Source organism: Megascapheus bottae, chromosome 1 (genome assembly GCF_031878675.1).
Source record: "Megascapheus bottae isolate mThoBot1 chromosome 1, mThoBot2.hap1, whole genome shotgun sequence".
Taxonomy (NCBI): domain Eukaryota; kingdom Metazoa; phylum Chordata; class Mammalia; order Rodentia; family Geomyidae; genus Megascapheus; species Megascapheus bottae.
Genome location: NC_143509.1, coordinates 7,350,050 through 7,368,758, shown reverse-complemented (window position 1 = coordinate 7,368,758; position 18,709 = coordinate 7,350,050). Strand labels below are relative to the sequence as shown.

General features: G+C 41.2%; 1 pseudogene; it reads left to right on the top strand.

Moving 5' to 3' along the window:
• Window positions 1–5,467: 5,467 nt before the first annotated feature.
• LOC150068234 (olfactory receptor 7D4-like) lies at window positions 5,468–6,438 on the top strand (annotated as a pseudogene).
• The last annotated feature ends 12,271 nt before the right edge of the window (window positions 6,439–18,709 follow it).

The following is an 18,709-nucleotide window of genomic DNA, read 5'->3' as shown; positions in this document are numbered from 1 at the left end:
ATCAGTGAACAAAGTAGTCCACTGGAAGGGAGAAGACAAGTTGGCTGATTATCAGCATCATTGCTACTTTTCCTTCATTATAGGACTCAGGATAGACAGACAGACAGACAGACAGACAGACAGACAGACAGACAGATAGATACATGATAGATACATAGATACATAGATACATAGATAGATTTTTCCATCTAGAAAAGACATACTAATTCATGTGTTCCCTGAAAAGCCCCTTTGGCTTTCTCTGTCAATTTATGGACATCTATATTTCAAAGAAATTTACTTGCTAACCTGAAAAGAACAACATTTTTTTCAGTGTGAATTTTCTTTTTTTTATTGTAATTAGTAAAAGAGTTACATGATATTTGCCAGATAGAAGGTGCATTAATTCACATACATTGATACCCTTTCACATGTCTTGGTACCCATTTCCCTCCCCCTCACACCCCCCACCCGTCTTGGTTTTCCCCCCTTCCTTATCAAATTTCAAATATCCAAATACAAATAAATTCAATATATCAGATAACAAAGTGAGATACTATACCAATATGAGATAACCAAGGGACAGCAAAGGAGATGAGAGACAACATAGTACATTAAGGACAACAATCATTCATTATATGGCTTTTGTTTCAATATCCTGGAAGTCCTTTCAATTAGCTTCACATTATATGGCCTTATGTATCAAGATTTTGCTCTATTGCAGATCTCTGCTAGGAGAGCTCAAGGTTTCTACTGATTATGACGAATGAGGGAAACCATTGAGCCTAAGTTCCTTTGAGTCTGGCTTACTTCACTTAATATGATTTGTTCTAAGTCTTTCCATTTCCTAACAAATGGGGCGATGTCATTCTTTCTGACAGCAGCATAGAATTCCATTGTGTACAAATACCACAACTTGGTGATCCACTCATCAATTGAGGGACATATTGGTTGGTTCCATATCTTTGCTATGGTAAATAGTGCTGCAATGAACATTGTTGTGCTAGTGGATTTAGTATGCCCATGTTTCTGGATGGTTGAGTAAATGCCAAGTAGTGGAATTGCTGGGTCACAGAGGAGTTCTATGTTTAGCCTTTTGAAGCACTGCCACACTGTTTTCCATAGTGGTTGAACGAGTTTGCACTCCCACCAACAGTGTAGTAGTGATCCCTCCTGGCCACATCCCCTCCAGCATCTGTTGTCATTCGTTTTCCTGATCCTGGCCATTCTAGCTGGAGTGAGGTGGAATCTTAGAGTTATTTTGATTTGCATTTCTTTAATTTTTTTGATTTTTCTTTTCTTTTATTTATTGTTAATTTTTTATTGTAATTAGTAAAAGGGTTACATGATATTTGCCAGATAGAAGGTGCCTTAATTCACATACATCAATACCCATTCACATGTCTTGGTACCCGTTTCACTCCCCCCCACACCCCCCACCGGTCTTGGTTTTCCCCCCTTCCCTATCAAATTTCAAATATCCAAATACAAATAAGTTCAATATATCAGATAACAAAGTGAGATACTATACCAATATGAGATAACCAAGGGACAGTAAAGGAGATGAGAGACAACATAGTACATTAAGGACAACAATCATTCGTTATATGGCTTTTGTTTCACTATCCTGGAGGTCCTTTCAATTAGCTTCAAATTATATGGCCTTATGTATCAAGATTTTGCTCTATTGCAAATCTCTGCTACTAGAGCCCAAGGTTTCTACTGATTATGACGAATGAGGGAAACCATTGAGCCTAAATTCCTTTGAGTCTGGCTTACTTCACTTAATATGATTTTTTCTAAGTCTTTCCATTTCCTAACAAATGGGACGATGTCGTTCTTTCTGACAGCAGCATAGAATTCCATTGTGTACAAATACCACAACTTGTTGATCCACTCATCACTGAGGGACATCTAGGTTGGTTCCATATGTTTGCTATGGTGAATAGCAAATGAACATTGTTGTGCTAGTGGGTTTAGTATGTCCTTGTTTCTGGGTGGTTGGGTAAATGATAAGTAGTGGAATTGCTGAGTCATAGGGGAGTTCTATGTTTAGCCTTTTGAGGCACTGCCACACTGCTTTCCATAGTGGTTGAACGAGTTTGCACTCCCACCAACAGTGTAGTAGTGATCCCTCCTGGCCACATCCCCTCCAGCATCTGATGTGATTCGTTTTCCTGATCCTGGCCATTGTAGCTGGAGTAACGTGGAATCTTAGAGTTGTTTTGGTTTGCATTTCTTTTATGACCAGAGATGTTGAGCATTTCTTCATGTGTCTATAGGCCATTTTTGTTTCTTCTTCAGAGAAGACTCTCTTTAAGTCTTTGGCCCATTTTTCAATGGGATGGATGTTACTTTGGAGGTTAGTTAAGGAATGATTGAATTTTTTGAGTTGTTGATATATTTTAGATATGAGGCCTTTGTCCATTGTTTGGTTGGTATAGATCTTCTCCCACTCTGTAGGCTTCCTGATTAGTTTAGTAGCTATGTCCTTTGCCATGCAAAAGCTATGCAGTTTAATGCAGTCCCACTTATCCAGCCTTTCTCTGATTTGTTGTGATTCTTGGTCCTTATTAAGGAAGTTTCGACCTGTGCCAAGGAGGACTAGTGTCTCTCCTATTCCTTCCTGTAGAGTTTTCAGTGTGTCAGCTTCTAACTCCAGGTCTTTGATCCATTTGGAGTTAATTCTAGTGCAAGGTGACAAAGAAGGATCCAACTTTAGTTTTCTGCAGGTGCTTAACCAGTTCTGCCAGCACAACTTGTTGAAGAGGCTGTCTTTCTTCCATTCTATTTTTTTGGCTCCCTTGTCAAAGATTAGGTGGCCATAGGTCTGTGGTTTAATATCTGGGTCCTCAGTTCTATTCCATTAGACTTCAGGCCTGTTCCTGTGCCAGTACCAAGCTGTTTTGAGAATTATAGCTCTGTAATAGAAACTGCACAAGATTCTGACTCCCTTCTCTGAATCCAGTCTCGGTCAAAACCCCAGCCAACAAACTTCTAAGGAGGAGTTGGGGAGATAACAAATCTTCAGTGATAACCAAAACAGAGAGCCATGATAGTCTGGTAAAGACAGGGGAAATGTAAATTTATGAACAACAAGACAAAAAGAAGATGGGGTGAGTAGCAGGCAATCCTCTGGAATAGTGAGGATGGGAAGGGCCAGAAGGGAGCTCACATCTGCAGGTGAGGTCCCAGAACTATAAGGCACTTGGAGTTCAGGCTTTGTGAACTCTGATTTCCTTTCTTTCTCTCATTTTCTGCAACCTAGAGCTCCTTCTTCAAGAAGTTCCTTTCTGGAAGGTTTCTCACTTTTCTTCACTCTTTCCCAATAATCAGTGTTATCTGTCAGCTTTGCTACATCTCATTATATATTTATTAATCACCCGCTAAAGCTCCACTGTGCACCAGGTATTGTCTTTTGGGTTCCAGGCCAGGGACGTGTGTGTGTGTGTGTGTGTGTGTGTGTGTGTGTGTGTGTGTGTGTGTGTGTGTGTGTGTGTTTTCCTAGGCCTGGGCTGAACTCTATCCCTGGCACTGTTCTTCACCTCCTTTTACTCATGGCTAACACTGTACTACTTGAACAGCAGCTCCACTTCCAGCTTTTTCTGTCATTATTTGGAAATAAGGGTCTCAAGGACTTTCCTGCCCAGACTGTCTTTGAACAGCAATTGTCAGATCTCAGACTCCTGAATAACAATGATTACAGAGATGAAGCACCAATGCCAACTTTGGACTTTTTTTTCTTATCCTCTCCAATATTTTGATGGCATATTTGACTGAAAATGAATGGTTGGTTTCCCATTTGTGTCCATAACAAAATCTAGCCAACAACGGAATTATGAATAAGGAAGTATTCCCCTTCGTGGGGGGCTATGAGTGTGTGTGTATGTGTCTGTCTGTGTGTCTGTCTGTCTGTGTGCCTGCATGTACATGTGGCAGTCGTGGGGCTTGAACTTTGGGTCTGGGTACTGTCCCTGAGCTTCTGAGCCATACCAAGTGAACTATAGCTCAGGTGTGGCTTTTGGTGATTAATCAGGAATGAGAATCTCATTGATTTCCCTGCCTGAGCTGGCTTCACACCCTGATACTTCAATTGCAGCCTCCTAGTTGCTAGAATGCTAGCTGTGAGAAACTGGCACCCAACTTCCCTCACTTAGTTTTGCACATGCACACTGGCTTCAACTGGGAAATGGGTTTTGCTGTGCTATTTCCATACAGGCATATATTGTATTTTGATCACAATAAACGCCTCTGTAGGTCTTTCTCTGGGCCATAGTCCCAGCCCCTGATTTCAACAGGGTTTGGTGGATTTTATCTTCATCTTCACATATTCTGTATTATTCAATACCACCATTCCTTCCCTGTCCATCAGGCTTTTCCCCATAAAAATTTACATTCAAGATAGATAGATACATAGATACATAGATAGATACATAGATAGAGCATTGAGCATATGAACCAAATTCATCCATTTTATTATTGTATGATCCATTAATTTTGCTGATATCCACATAATTTGTTCCTGCTCCAAGGCATGAAAATGTGTGTTGTATATTGTATATCTATGTGTGTGTTTGTGGGTGTGTTCCAGTCCTGGGATTAAACTCAGTATCCCTCAGACTTGTTAGTCAAGGCTACGACTAAAGCCACAGCTCCAACACTTCCATTTTTTTGCTGCTTCAAATTGGAGTTGAGAGTTTCACAGACTTTCATGCCTATGCTGGCACTGAACCATGAACCTCAGATCTCAGCCTCCTGAGCAGCTAGCATGACAGGCATAAGCCAAAGGTGGTTTCCTCAATATATTGTGTGTTTGCGATATGATGTTGCTTTCTCCTCTGGCACTCTCGTCTTTACTTGCTCGTATTTTAGAAGGAATTCTCTGTCAGGAGGCATCCACAGCCATGTTGACCAACCATGCTGTCTTCCATCCACACAGGTAACAGATGTGTCGTGTTGAGAACAGTTCGGTCCAGGAACGCTGCCTGGACTCCAGGTGATGTTGCTGAATGCATCCGGGAACTCCATGTACTGAGATTTGCCCCACAAATGCTCCCATTCCTGAGATAAATGCTTACTCCATGGCCTGCAGACAACGGTAGGACGATTCCACGGTGATGGCCTCTCATGTCTCTTCTCACGTGGTCCACATTCACCCAGCTCCACAAGAAGTAACACAATTATACCTGGGAGTTGAAAGCGCTTTCTGACTGGGGAGGTGAGGGGAAGACATGGGCAGATGAATGGACAGAGGAAGGGTGGGCAAATGCAATCCTAAAACTCAATGTACAAACGTGAAGCTAGAACTGGGTAAACTGAGGGATGGAAGGGGCTGGGAGACATGAGCATGACGGGATGACACTGTACTCACAAGTCCTATGTTGAATTGAAAGCCCTGACTACAACTACTTACAAATAACTTCAAATACAACCATGTGAACATTCACTCAACTTTTGCTTACTTGTCCCAAGGAGAAGAGCCAGGACTATGACAGCAAAAAACCTCACAGGGGAATCACCATTCCTCCTCCTGGGCCTCTCAGATGACCCTCAAATCCAGCCCCTGCTCTTTGGGATCTTCCTGTCCATGTACTTGATCACTGTGCTCGGAAATCTGCTCATCATCCTGGCTGTCACCTCTGATCCCCACCTCCACACCCCCATGTACTTCTTCCTCTCCATCCTCTCCTTTGTAGACATCTGCTTCACCTCCACCACTATCCCCAAGATGCTGGTGAACATCCAGACCCAGAGGAAAGACATCTCCTACCCAGAGTGCCTCACTCAGATGTATTTCTTCATGATGTTTGGTGGAATGGACAATTTCCTATTGACCGTGATGGTTTTGTGGCCATCTGCCACCCACTGAACTACCCAGTGATCATGAACCCTCACCTCTGTGGCCTGCTGGTGCTGGTGTCTTGGCTAGTCATGTTCTGTGTCGCCATGCTCCATATCCTGCTCTTGGTTCGCCTGACCTTCCCCGTGGGTACTGAGATCCCCCATTTCTTCTGTGAACTGGTTCAGCTTCTCGAGGTGGCCAGCTCCAATGCTCTGGTGAACACCATCTGTCTCTATGTAGTAACTGCCCTGGCTTGTGCATTTTCTGCCTCTGGGATCTTGTTCTCTTACCGTCAAATCCTCTCCTCTTTAATGAAGCTGCCCAACACTGCTAGCAAGCACAAAAGCTTCTCCACCTGTGGCTCTCACCTCTGCGTGGTTGCCTTGTTCTATGGCACAGGCTTTGGAGTGTACCTCAGTTCGGCTGTATCTCTTTCTCCCAGATACCGGGCAGTGGCTTCGGTGATGTATTCAGTGGTCACCCCTATGCTGAACCCCTTCATCTACAGCCTGAGGAACCAGGATGTGATGGGGGCCCTGGGAAGACTCCTACGCAGAGCTGTGCCTTGTCCCAAATGGATTCCTGACCCCAAATTAAGTGGGCACTACAAACCATAAGGAACATGCAGTGAGTTCTCCTATCCTGGCCCTGAATATGTTTGCGTGTCTGTGTCTGTGTCTGACTGTGCATGTGTCTGTGTGGAAACTGAAGCTTGAACTCAGGGCACTTTTCTCTCTCATATAGCTATTTCACTGAAGGCTGGCACTCCGCCACTTGAGAAATATCTGTGCTTGTGGATCTTGCTGGACAGCTGGACATAAGAAGCCCTCAGAATTGTTCGGCCATGATAACTTTGAACTGAGATCCTCAGATCTCAGCTTCTTGGGGAGCTAGGACTGCAGATGTGAGCCACTGGCGTCTGACTGTCTAGGCTCTTTCACTGCTGTAAATGTCTTCTTTCATTGATTGTTTTAGTTTCCAAAGTACGTCTGACTCCACTTGGATATGTGTGTGTTTGTTACTCTCAGTTACTTCCTCCATCATTCCTTTGAAACTTTTCTTCCCTGTAGACTGATTTAAGGGTCAGCTTTGTTCAGATTTTCCTGAGAGTTCTAATTTGACATCCAGAACATTTTTTTACCAACAATACTGAGACGGTTTCCGAGAAAATCATCTTGTTGAATAATTCAGTCCCATCACTTAAAACACTTAATATCTTGGATCTACACAAGTGTCAGAAGGAAAATCCTAACCAATCAAGACGGGTGCTTGTTTTACATCTGTAACATTTTTTCATCTGGAAATCTTTCCTTGAACTAATTATTCCTGGGGCTGGACCTCAGGGCTTGGGCACTGTCCTTGGGCTTTTTCCTCAAGGTTAGTGCTCTACTACTTGAGCCATAGTAAGACTCTTGGCCTTTCTATATGTGTGGTACTGAGGAATCGAATGTGGGTCTTCATGCATGCTAGGCAAGCACTCTAACACTAGGCAAAACTCCTGACCCCTGAACTAGTTCTTCTTACTAAGCCAATTTCTCAATGGAGGAGACAATTTAGAATGCACAATAACCAGACACCTGACACTGCACCCAGAGGGCAAACCCTGGCTCTCCTACCTTTTCTTTTCTTTTTCTTTCTTTTTCTTTCCTTTTTCCCCCCAGTCTTGGGCTTGAACTCAGGCCCTGAACACTCTCCCTGAGCTTCTTTTGTTCAAGGATAGCAAGATACCACTTTCAACTTTTTCTGTTTATATGGTAGTGAGGAATCAAACTCAGGGCTTCATGCATGCTAGGCAAGCATTCTACCAAGAAGCCACATTCCCAGCCTACCTTTTGCACGAACACATGTTTTGGATTTTCAAGAATATAGTAACAGTCTAGCTTGGAAATTTTTTTTCACTTGTATATGAACATCTAGAGACACTATAGCATGGTGCTTCCTTTCTGATGGAATTCTATTTATTTATGTAATATAGTAATTTACATATAAACATAAATTTACATATATAATTTCATACATAAATATACTATATTTTCCTTTCTTTTTTCTTTTTTGCCAGTTCTGGAGCTGGAACTCAGGGCCTAAGCACTGTTCCTGGGCTTTCACCAAAAAATAGTGTTCTAGAACTTCCATCTTTTTCTGGTTAATTAGAGATAAGAGATAAATTATATACGTGTATACATATATACATATACATAGGATTACAGGCATGAGTCACCAAACCCAGCTTAAGAAATCTACTTTTGCCTGGGAGTTTGGCCTTGTGGTTAAAGTGCTTGCCTAGCATGCATGGAGACCCGGGTTCGATTCCTCGGAACCACATACATAGAAAAAAGCCGGAAGTGGTGCTGAGGCTCAAGTGGTAGTGCTCTAGCCTTGAGAAAGAGTCCAAGGACAGTGCTCAGGCCCTGAGCTCAAGCCCAGGACTGGCAAAAAAAAGAAATCCACTTTTGCTTCCATGGCTTTAATAGAAGCCAGGCATCAGTGGCTTACCCCTGTCATTGTAGCTACTCAGGAGGCTGAAATCTGAGGATCAAGGTTCAAAGCCAGTCCAAGCACAAAATTTAGTGAGACTCTTCTCTCCATGAACCACTAGAAAACTGGAAGTGGTGCTGTGGTTCAATTGGTAGAGTGCTAGCCTTGAGAAAGCCCAAGGACAGTGCCCAGGCCCTGAGTTCAAGCCCCAGGACTGGCAAATAAAATGAATGACAGGATGTACAAGTCCTGTGGGAGAAGGCACAGTGGGAGCAGAGGGAAGATGGACAGGGAGGGAGAAAGGGATGCAGACTGCCAAGATACTTTGCATGCATACATGGAGAGAGCAACAGGGTAAATCTAATCAGGGTATATTATAAGCAAATAATAGGTCAAAGAAACCTACTGACTTTCAAAAGGACAAGAAGAAAACCCTTTTAGGGAATTGGTGGCTCATTCCTCTAATCCTAGGCTGATGGGACTTGAGGCTGAAGGTTCAACACCAGCTGAAGCAGGAGAGTCCATAAGACTCTTATCCTCAATTAACTCTCTGTAAAGGTGGAAGTAGAGCTATGGCTCAAGTGACAGTAGTGGTAGAGGACTAGCATTGAGGGAAGAAAAAAGCTCAAGGACAGTCAAGGGCAGCACCCAAGCCCTGAGTTCAAGCCCCAGGACTGGAATGATAAACATAAAGACAGTGAGACCAAAGAAGAAAACTCTTAGGAGAGGAACACAAAGGTGCAATGCCTATTTGCATCTCATCATGTGGACTAATATTTATGGAAATCAACTCCAGATAATGGAAATAAGAGGTTTTCTTCTTCATTACTGTTTTTGTTTTCTTTTCTTTTTCTTTGCTTATCTATCTTTGGGAGGTTAAGAGAGGCACAAAAATGGAGGAGCAAAGGGTGAATAAACACAGCAGTGGCACTTATTATACACTTCCATAAAAATGAACTAAATAATTTCTGATTGGGGGTGGGGTGGAAAAACTGGGAAAGTGAGGGAAGGGCTGACCTTGTCCAAAAAGAAATGTACTCTTTCTCTGCATTATGAAACTGTAACCCCTCTTGTATGATAGCAATAAAAATAAAAGAAAGAAAAAACTTTAATGTAAGTTCTGTGTTGAGCCATTGGTAAAATAAACAAAACCATAGCTCATAACTGTGTGCTCTCAAATGGTTGCTTGCTCTTATACACATTTTTAATTACTTAATAAAGCTATCATGTCAGACTGGTTTGTGATTCCTGTGCTAACAACGTTTAATTGTGTTCAAAATTGAACTAAAATCTTCCTAAACCTTACTTCTTTTTGTTTTATTTTACTTTTTGAGAAATTCAGTTCTTTCCTGATAAAAATGGATCGTTTATTTTGGAGAGAATTTACTGAAAGTTTAAGGAAAAAAGTCAGTTCTGTAATGGGTGAAGTATTGACACTCAAGAAATAAATAAATCTCCCAATTTTTTTTGTCAGTTGTGGGGCTTGACCTCTGGGCATGGGTGCTATCCTTGAGCTCTTCAGCTCAAGGCTACCACCCTAACTCTTGAGCCACAGCACCACTTCTGGTTTTTCTGGTGGTTAATTGGAGATAAGAGTCTCACAGACTTCAGTGCCCAGGCTGGCTTTGAATCACGATCCTCAGATTTCAGCCTACTGAGTAGCTGGGATTATAGGCGTGAGCCACCGGTGTGAATCTTCCGTTTTTTTAAAAGAATAACTTGAGGTGGCTCCATTTTTTATTTTGACAGCTATTAATTGTACAAATCAATGGGAGTTAGCGAGATACTTCTGTACATATACACTTCATCTATATTGTTCACGTCTATCTTTCCTTCTCTTAGCCGTGGCACCTTCTCCCACATCCCCATCTCTCCCCAGCACCCTTCCTGGTCTCTAAAAATTCCCTCAAAATCTCTCTCCCTTCACCCATCTCAGTCTCTGGCATCTACTATTCCATCTTTCTGTGCCTGACTTGCCAACACAACGTAATGTTTTCCAGTTCCAACCACATTGCTGCCTCTGACAGATTTTCCTTTTGAATGGCTCCATGATCTTCCATTTTCCCCATCTTCTCTTGTTTCCAGGCATTTGAGAGAACTGAATCCTCTGCTTATAGTTTCAGATGTGTGATGATCAGGAGAATGTACCGTACCTATCACCTGTACAGTCCCAAGGGCTGAGGCGGAGTTGTGTGATATGTTCTTATCACACCATGGTGACTTGGGGTTCTGAACGTTGACAGAGGCAGCACAGTGGACAATAGTTGTCTTGGGAACTATTCTTACAGTTTCTACAACATAACTGTGATGTCACATGTCCAAGGACAAAAATGGGAAGTTGAACTGACCTTGACACAAAGTCTTCACGGGGTAACTTTGATTGAGGAGAGAAAAACAAAGAGTGGGAGGGAAAAAGTACAAGACTTAGAGGCAGAGTTTACTCACTCACTTCCAGTCCTCTGCCCACAGCTTGAGAAATCCAGGCCCAATGAAGCATTCTACTGAGAAGCTTCTGTAAGGCTGTCTTGATGTCCCTGTTCCTCAGGCTGTAGATGAAAGGGTTCAGCATGGGGGTGACCACTGTGTACATCACCGAGGCCACCATGCCCTCCTGGGAAGAGGATGAAATGCCAGTGCTGAGATACACACCAAGGCCTGTCCCGTAGAATAAAGAAACCACAGAGAGATGGGAACCACAGGTGGAAAAGGCTTTGTATTTGCCATCTGCTCAAGGGATCCTCATGATGGAGGACACAATTTGGACGTAGGAGAAAAGGATTCCTGACAAAGGAACAAAGCCCAGAAGACTGGTCACCACATAGAGCAGGATGTGATTGATCAGGGTGTCGAAGCAGGCCAAGGTTAGGGTCTGATCAAGCTCGCAGTAGAAATGTGGAATGACCGCATTGGCTCAATGGTTTCCTCATTCATCATAATCAGTAGAAACCTTGGGCTCTACTAGAAGAGACCTGCAATAGAGCAAAATCTGGATACATAAGGCCATATAATGTGAAGCTAATTGAAAGGACCTCCAGGATATTGAAACAAAAGCCATATAATGAAGGATTGTTGTCCTTAATGTACTATGTTGTCTCTCATCTCCTTTGCTGTCCCTTGGTTATCTCATATTGGTATAGTATCTCACTTTGTTATCTGATATATTGAATTTATTTGTATTTGGATATTTGAAATTTGATAGGTAAGGGGGGAAAACCAAGATGGATGGGGGTGTGGGGGGGAGGGAAATGGGTACCAAGACATGTGAAAGGGTATCATTGTATGTGAATTAAGGCACCTTCTATCTGGCAAATATCATGTAACCCTTTTACTAATTACAATAAAAAAATCATATTAAGTGAAGTAAGCCAGACTCAAAGGAACTTAGGCTCAATGGTTTCCCTCATTCGTCATAATCAGAAGAAACCTTGGGCTCTACTAGCAGAGATCTGCAATGGAGCAAAATCTTGATACATAAGGCCATATAGTACGAAGCTAATTGAAAGAAACTCCAGGATATTGAAACAAAAGCCATATAATGAATGATTGTTGCCCTTAATGTACTATGTTGTCTCTCATCTCCTTTGCTGTCCCTTGGTTATGTCATATTGGTATAGTATCTCACTTTGTTATCTGATATATTGAATTTATTTGTATTTGAATATTTGAAATTTGATAGGGAAGGGGGGAAAACCAAGACGGGTGGGTGGTGTGGGGGGAAGGGAAATGGGTACCAAGACATGTGAAAGGGTATCAATGTATGTGAATTAATGCACCTTCTATCTGGCAAATATCATGTAACCCTTTTACTAATTACAATAAAAAATATGGAAAAAAAGAAACAAAAATGGCCTATAGACACATGAAGAAATGCTCAACATCTCTGGTCATAAAAGAAATGCAATTCAGAACAACTCTAAGATTCCACCTCACTCCAGTTAGAATGGCCAGGATCATGAAAACTAATAATAACAGATGCTGGAGGGCATGTGGCCAGGAGTGATCACTACTACGCTGCTGGTGAGAGTGCAAAGTCGTTCGACCACTATGGAAAGCAGTATGGCAGTTCCTCAAAAGACTACACATAGAGCTCCCTTATGACCCAACAATTCCACTGCTATGCATTTATCCAATCATCCAGAAACTAGGACATACTAAATCCACTAGCACAACAATGCTCATTGCAGCACTATTTACCATAGCAAAAATATGGAACCAACCCAGATGTCCTTCCGTTGATGAGTGGATCAACAAGATGTGATATTTTACACAATGGAATTCTATGCTGCTTTCAGAAGGAATGACATTGCCCCATTTGTTAGGAAATGGAAAGTCTTAGAAAAAATCATATTAAGTGAAGTAAGCCAGACCCAAAGGAACATAGGCTCATTGGTTTCCCTCATTTGCCAGAATCAGTAGAAAACTTGGACTCTTCTAGTAGAGATTTGCCATAGAGCAAAACGTAGATACATAAGACCATACAGTATGACACTAAATGAAAGGACCTCTCGGATATAGAAACAAAAGCCATATAATGAGTGATTGTTATCCTTAATGTACTATGTTATCTCTCATTTCTTTTGCTGTCCCTTGGTTATCTCATATTGTTACAGTATCTCACCTTGTTATCTGATATATTGGCTGTATGTGTATTTGATTATTTGAAATTGGATAGGAAAGTCGGGAAAACAAGATGAGGGTGGGGATGAGATGGGTGGGAAATGGGCACCAAGACATGAGAAAGGGTATCAATGTATGTGAAGTAATGCACCTTCCATCTGGTGAATGTAATGTAACCCTTCTATTAATTACAATAAAAATATATGGAAAATAAGAGTGCAAATAAAAAAATAAAACTATGTACAGATAAAAATATAGTCTCAAAATAGGGAGATAGCCAACCAACTGGGAAAAGATATTTACCAATAATACAATTGACAGGTGCTTAATATCCAGTATCTACAGGGAACTCAAGAAACTACTCCCCGCCCCAAAACTCAACAAACCATTCACCAAATGGGCAAGGGAAGTAAAGAGAGAATTATCAGAAGAAGAGATAAAAATGGCAGAAAAACATATGAGAAAATGTTTCCTCATCTATGGTCATAACGGAAATGCAAATAAAAACAACCCTATGATACCACCTTACCACAGCAAGAATAGCCAAGATTTTGAACTCAGACAATGACAGTTGCTGGTGGAGTTGTGGAGAAAAAGGAACCCTACTACACTGCTGGTGGGATTGTAAACTAATTGAGCCACTCTTGAAAGTAGTGTGGAAGTTTCTTAACGAACTGAAAATAGACCTTCCCTACTATCCTGACATACCACTTCTAGGCATCTACACTGAATATCATAACCCAAGATATGATAAGGACACCTGCTCAGCTATGTTCATCTCTGCACTATTCACAATAGCCAGGTGATGGAAACAATCCAGATGCCCTACTGCAGATGAATGGATTTAGAAAATGTGATATATATATATGTATATATATACATATATATATGTATGTATACAATGGAATTCTACATAGCCAAGAGACAGGATAAAATAATGGCATTCACAGGGAAGTGGATGAATCTAGAGAGAATCATGTTGAGTGACACAAGTGAAGACCAAAAGAATAAAAGGCACATTGTGTCCTTAATATGTGGGTATTAGATCCAAAGAGTAGAAGAGCGAGGACACAATATTTGCATATCCAATGCTATGGACATGGTAATGGAAATATAAACATAACTATATAGACATAAAAACCTATGACTTTATAGACATAATGTTTTATTTCATAAATTAATGTTTCTATGACATACAAACCCTTAGCCTAATTTTGATTAAATTCTAAAAAGTAAGTCCCAGTGATTGTATATAGAGATTCCCTTCTTAAACAATTGTTTGTTAAACTTGTTATTTGAAATATGATGTAAAAATCAATGTTAATAAAATCTTTAATTAAAAAAAATCCTAACCTTTCACTCACAGCATCCTGAGTAGATAGGATCACAGATGTGACCCAGCAGTGCAGCCTCGTTTTGGAGATATTAATTCTTCACTTGTTTGTAGACAGAAATTTCCATTTAAGACATTCATGTACATGTATAACGCATCTTAAACCCAATCACACCTTCCAAAATAATCCCTCTCCCCCTCCCCCACCTGCCACATTAATATCCGCACTTCCTTTTATACATGCACATTGAGTATGGTGACAAAATTCCCTCACTGTCTGTTCAGTGATTCCATGTGATTTATTCCTTCCTGCCAGTCCCCTATTCAAGACACTGATATTCTAAATATTTTCTTTATGAACTGTCTAGGAACTGTCCAAAGGGTTTGCAATGCGGAATAGCCTTCCTGTATAGTCTATAATTACCCATACTTTTCATCTTGTCATCTTTGCATAGACAGATCAGTTTCATTTACCAAAGGACATGCTTCAAAACTATACTTTAAGGCATTTGTTCTCCCTCATCTTCCTTCATGTTATGGGGTGCCCAGAGATGATTTGTTTGGCATCAGTTTGGCAAATTGTGAGCTCTGTGAATTGTGCATCCACAATCATTGAAGAGCCTATTACCAGCCAGTCCCCTGACATCTCCCTAAATATCTCCAATGCAATATTAGCCCCAGTTGGAAATTCTCCTGTGTTGCATTGCTCATGGTCCACTGTTAGGATTGAGCCTGAGGTTTTCATACACTTCAGGCATGGAACAATCTTTTCATCTGTACTTCATGAACATGACCCAACAGAGAAGCAACACAACCAAGTGTGTACTGAGTGTACCCCACAATTCATACAAGCGTGCTTTCTGCAAGATTTCTGGTGATTTAGAGTTTTCCTTCTTGTCAAGAAATACTGTCAAATGCCTTGTTTCCTAACTAAAGAGGTAACAGCTGCAAGGACTGCTTCTACATAATGAATATAATGAAGACAAGCCAGTAATTTGGAATCCTGTTAGAGGAGTCTCAGGAATAGCAGTATTGAAGAATGTAAAAATTATTAATCTGCTCTATAGAATGTCACAGGATTCTTACTTAAAATCTCTTATTGTTTACTGCAGTCTGTATAGTTATCTAACATGATATGACTGAACACTCAATTCATATGGAAGTGTTGGTAGATGGTTAGATAAAAAACAGTGTGAATCTAACTTTCTGTCTATTGTCACCAAATAGTAAATACTGGAAAGTGGTGTGATAGCCTTTGTTAGTCCCCCAGTGAGAATCTGGACATCTGTCTCATTTCTCTCTGACTTCCAGAAAGAGAACACTAATTTCTTCTCTAGGGGATTATTGACTGATCACAAAACAGCCACCGGGGTCACAGCTAGCAACCAGTATAGGAAGTGCAATAATCAGATAGATGATTTAAAAGGAAGAAACCCAGTAACTAAATGTCAACCAACATTGCCTACATCCCAGGAATCCCTTGCTCCACTGTCAGAAAATTCCTCAATTCCTGAAATTACTTCAGGAAGAAGTAGATGTCACATTGGACATCTTGGTTTATTTATATGTAGGAGATGGAAATGTCCATGTTCTTTTTTAACTGTGCTACTGTCCAAGCCCTGGTGCCTCATACTTGGAAATCCTAGCTACTCAACAGGCTGAGTTCTGTGGATAGAGGTTCAGAGCCAGCGTGGGCAGCAAAACCAGTGACCTCTCATCTCCAATTGGCTACCAGGAAGCCAAAAGTGGAGTTTCTTACTCAAGTGTTTGAGCTTTCCTTTGGGCAGGAAATCCTCAAGGTCAGAACCCAGGCCCAGAGTCAGAATCCTCGGACACACAGAGACACAAAGTCAGACAGAGAGACAGACAGAGAGACAGAGAGACAGAGAGAGAGAGAGAGAGACAGACAGACAGACAGACAGACAGACAGAGACAGAGAGAGACAGAGACAGAGAGACAGAGACAGAGAGAGAGACAGAGACACAGAGAGACACAGAGAGAGAGGTGGGGAGAGACAGAGAGAGAGAGACACAGACACAGACACAGACACAGAGAGACACAGAGAGAGACACAGAGAGAGAAACGGAGAGACAGAGAGACAGAGACAGAGAGACGGAGACAGAGACAGAGAAAGACAGACAGAGACAGAGAAAGACAGGGAGAAAAAGGGGGAATGCAGGGAAACAAAGATGAAAGTTAGAAAAAAAAGCAAGGATGAAGAAATATCCTGGGGTATTGCAGAAATTGTAGAGGATTTTCTAGTCCTGGACTCTCGATGTGAAATTGCTTTGGATCATGCAGCTCTGTATATTTTACAGAGTTTTCATGAGTAGGACAATTTGAATCTTTCACCATGGCCCTATTCACTATTTCCGTATCATAAAATGAAGCATGTAGGCATGCTTCTTTACAGATTGGATGAAAAAGAATTTTACAGATTAAAAAATCACACCTGTGAAGTAGACTATAATAAAGAATAAGCTGTATTTCCTGTGATCAGAAAACACTACCTATAATGTCCTAACACAGTTGAGTATTTAAAATGAATACATGAAAGGGAATCATGAGAAAGAAAAAAATATAGGATGATTGGGTTTGTGATAACTGAAAAGTATCGGCCAGAATGTTGTTATGAACTGTGCATATTTGAGTTCAGAATGATTGTTGAATTCTGACTTCTTCATTAAATATTGCTCTCTCTTTATATCGAAGATCTCCAACTAATGCAGAGATGTGTAATCTAACACATACCTCAGAATTTTACCTCCTGGGACTCTCAGATGTCCCTGTGCTACAACCCATGCTCTTTGGGCTCTTCCTGTCCATGTACCTGATCACTGTGGTGGGAAATCTGCTCATCATCCTGGCTGTCACCTCTGCCCCCCACCTCCACATCCCCATGTACTTCTTCCTCTCTAACCTGTCCTTAGCTGACATTGGCTTCACCTCCACCATGGTCCCCAAGATGCTGGTGGACATCCAGACTCACAGCAGAGCCATCTCCTATGTGGGCTGCCTCACACAGATGTCTATTTTTCTCATTTTTTGTTGTATGGATGTTTTGCTTCTTAGTGTGATGGCCTATGACCGCTTTGTGGCCATCTGTCACCCCCTGAATTACCCACTCATCGTGAACCCTTGTCTCTGTGTCTTCTTGATTTTGCTGTCATTTGTCGCCAGCACCTTGGAAGGACAACTGCATGTGTGGATGGTGTTACAGATGACCAATTTCAAGCAATTGGAAATCCCAAGTTTTTTCTGTGACCCTTCTCAAGTTCTGGATCTTTCCTGTGAGCATACATTCAGAAGTAATTTATTTAAATACATCATGGGTACCATATATGTTTTCCTTCCTTTCTTAGGGATCCTTTTCTCTTACTACAAGATTATTTCTTCTGTACTGAGAAGGTCGTCTACAAGCGGGAAGTACAAAGCCTTCTCCACATGTGGTTCTCACCTGTCCTGGTCCGCTTATTCTTTGGGACAGTATTTGGTGTCTACTTTGAGTCAGCTATGTCACATTCTCCCAAGGGCAGCGCTGTGTTCTTAGTAATGTACACAGTGGTCACTCCTCGCCTGAACCCTTTCATCTACAGTCTGAGGAACAGGGACCCCAAAAATGCCCTGAGCAGGTTGTACAAACCAGGAGTTGACACCAGCAGGTAGGAAGTTCATTTGTTATGTGGTTTTGTCAGAAGCAAGAATCTTCAGCATATAGTCCTATAAATTCTACCTGTCTGAATAGTGTATGCATCTAGTTTAATTAGTACAATCCATTAGCAGTGGAAAACCATTCTGGCTATGTCAGGATGGATTCCATAAGGAGGAATATATCTTTGTAATGTTTAAATTGTTACTTTGTAAAGAATGATGAATGTTTACAGATGTTAGTCCCAACAAAGAATATTGCAAGTATTGAGTGGCAAATTTTGTAATATGTACATTTTACCTCAATACTATTGGACAGACTTTGAAGGCAGAACATGTTATTTTATAGCCAGCTATTCCGTCCTGCGTTTTAGCTTGAGTTAATTTAAAAATTATAAACTAGTGCTTAATTTTTGCCCCTGATGACTTTTGTTATTTTAAAGGTGTTATATAGATGGGCTACCATTACATAAGTCAGGCAAAGAGTGCATTTCATTCTGGATAATGTAATTCCTACCTTCCCACTGTCCCAGTTCTTCCCTCATCATCACCTATGAGTTTTAAATTCAATTACAACACACATACAGAGCAAAAAGTCAAGCTATGGCTCAAGAAGAAGAAAAATAGCCCTGAGGAAAAAAATCAGAGAAAGTGTCCACATCCTAAGTTCAAACCCCAGGAATGGTACATCCCAAGTTGCGAAGAAGAAGGAAACCACAAAAATCATTAACCTTGCTTTTATGAGCAGGCAGTTAGAAGCTCATCCCTGAGATATAAGTATCAGGGCAGACCTGTGCATTAAAAACTCCTAGATC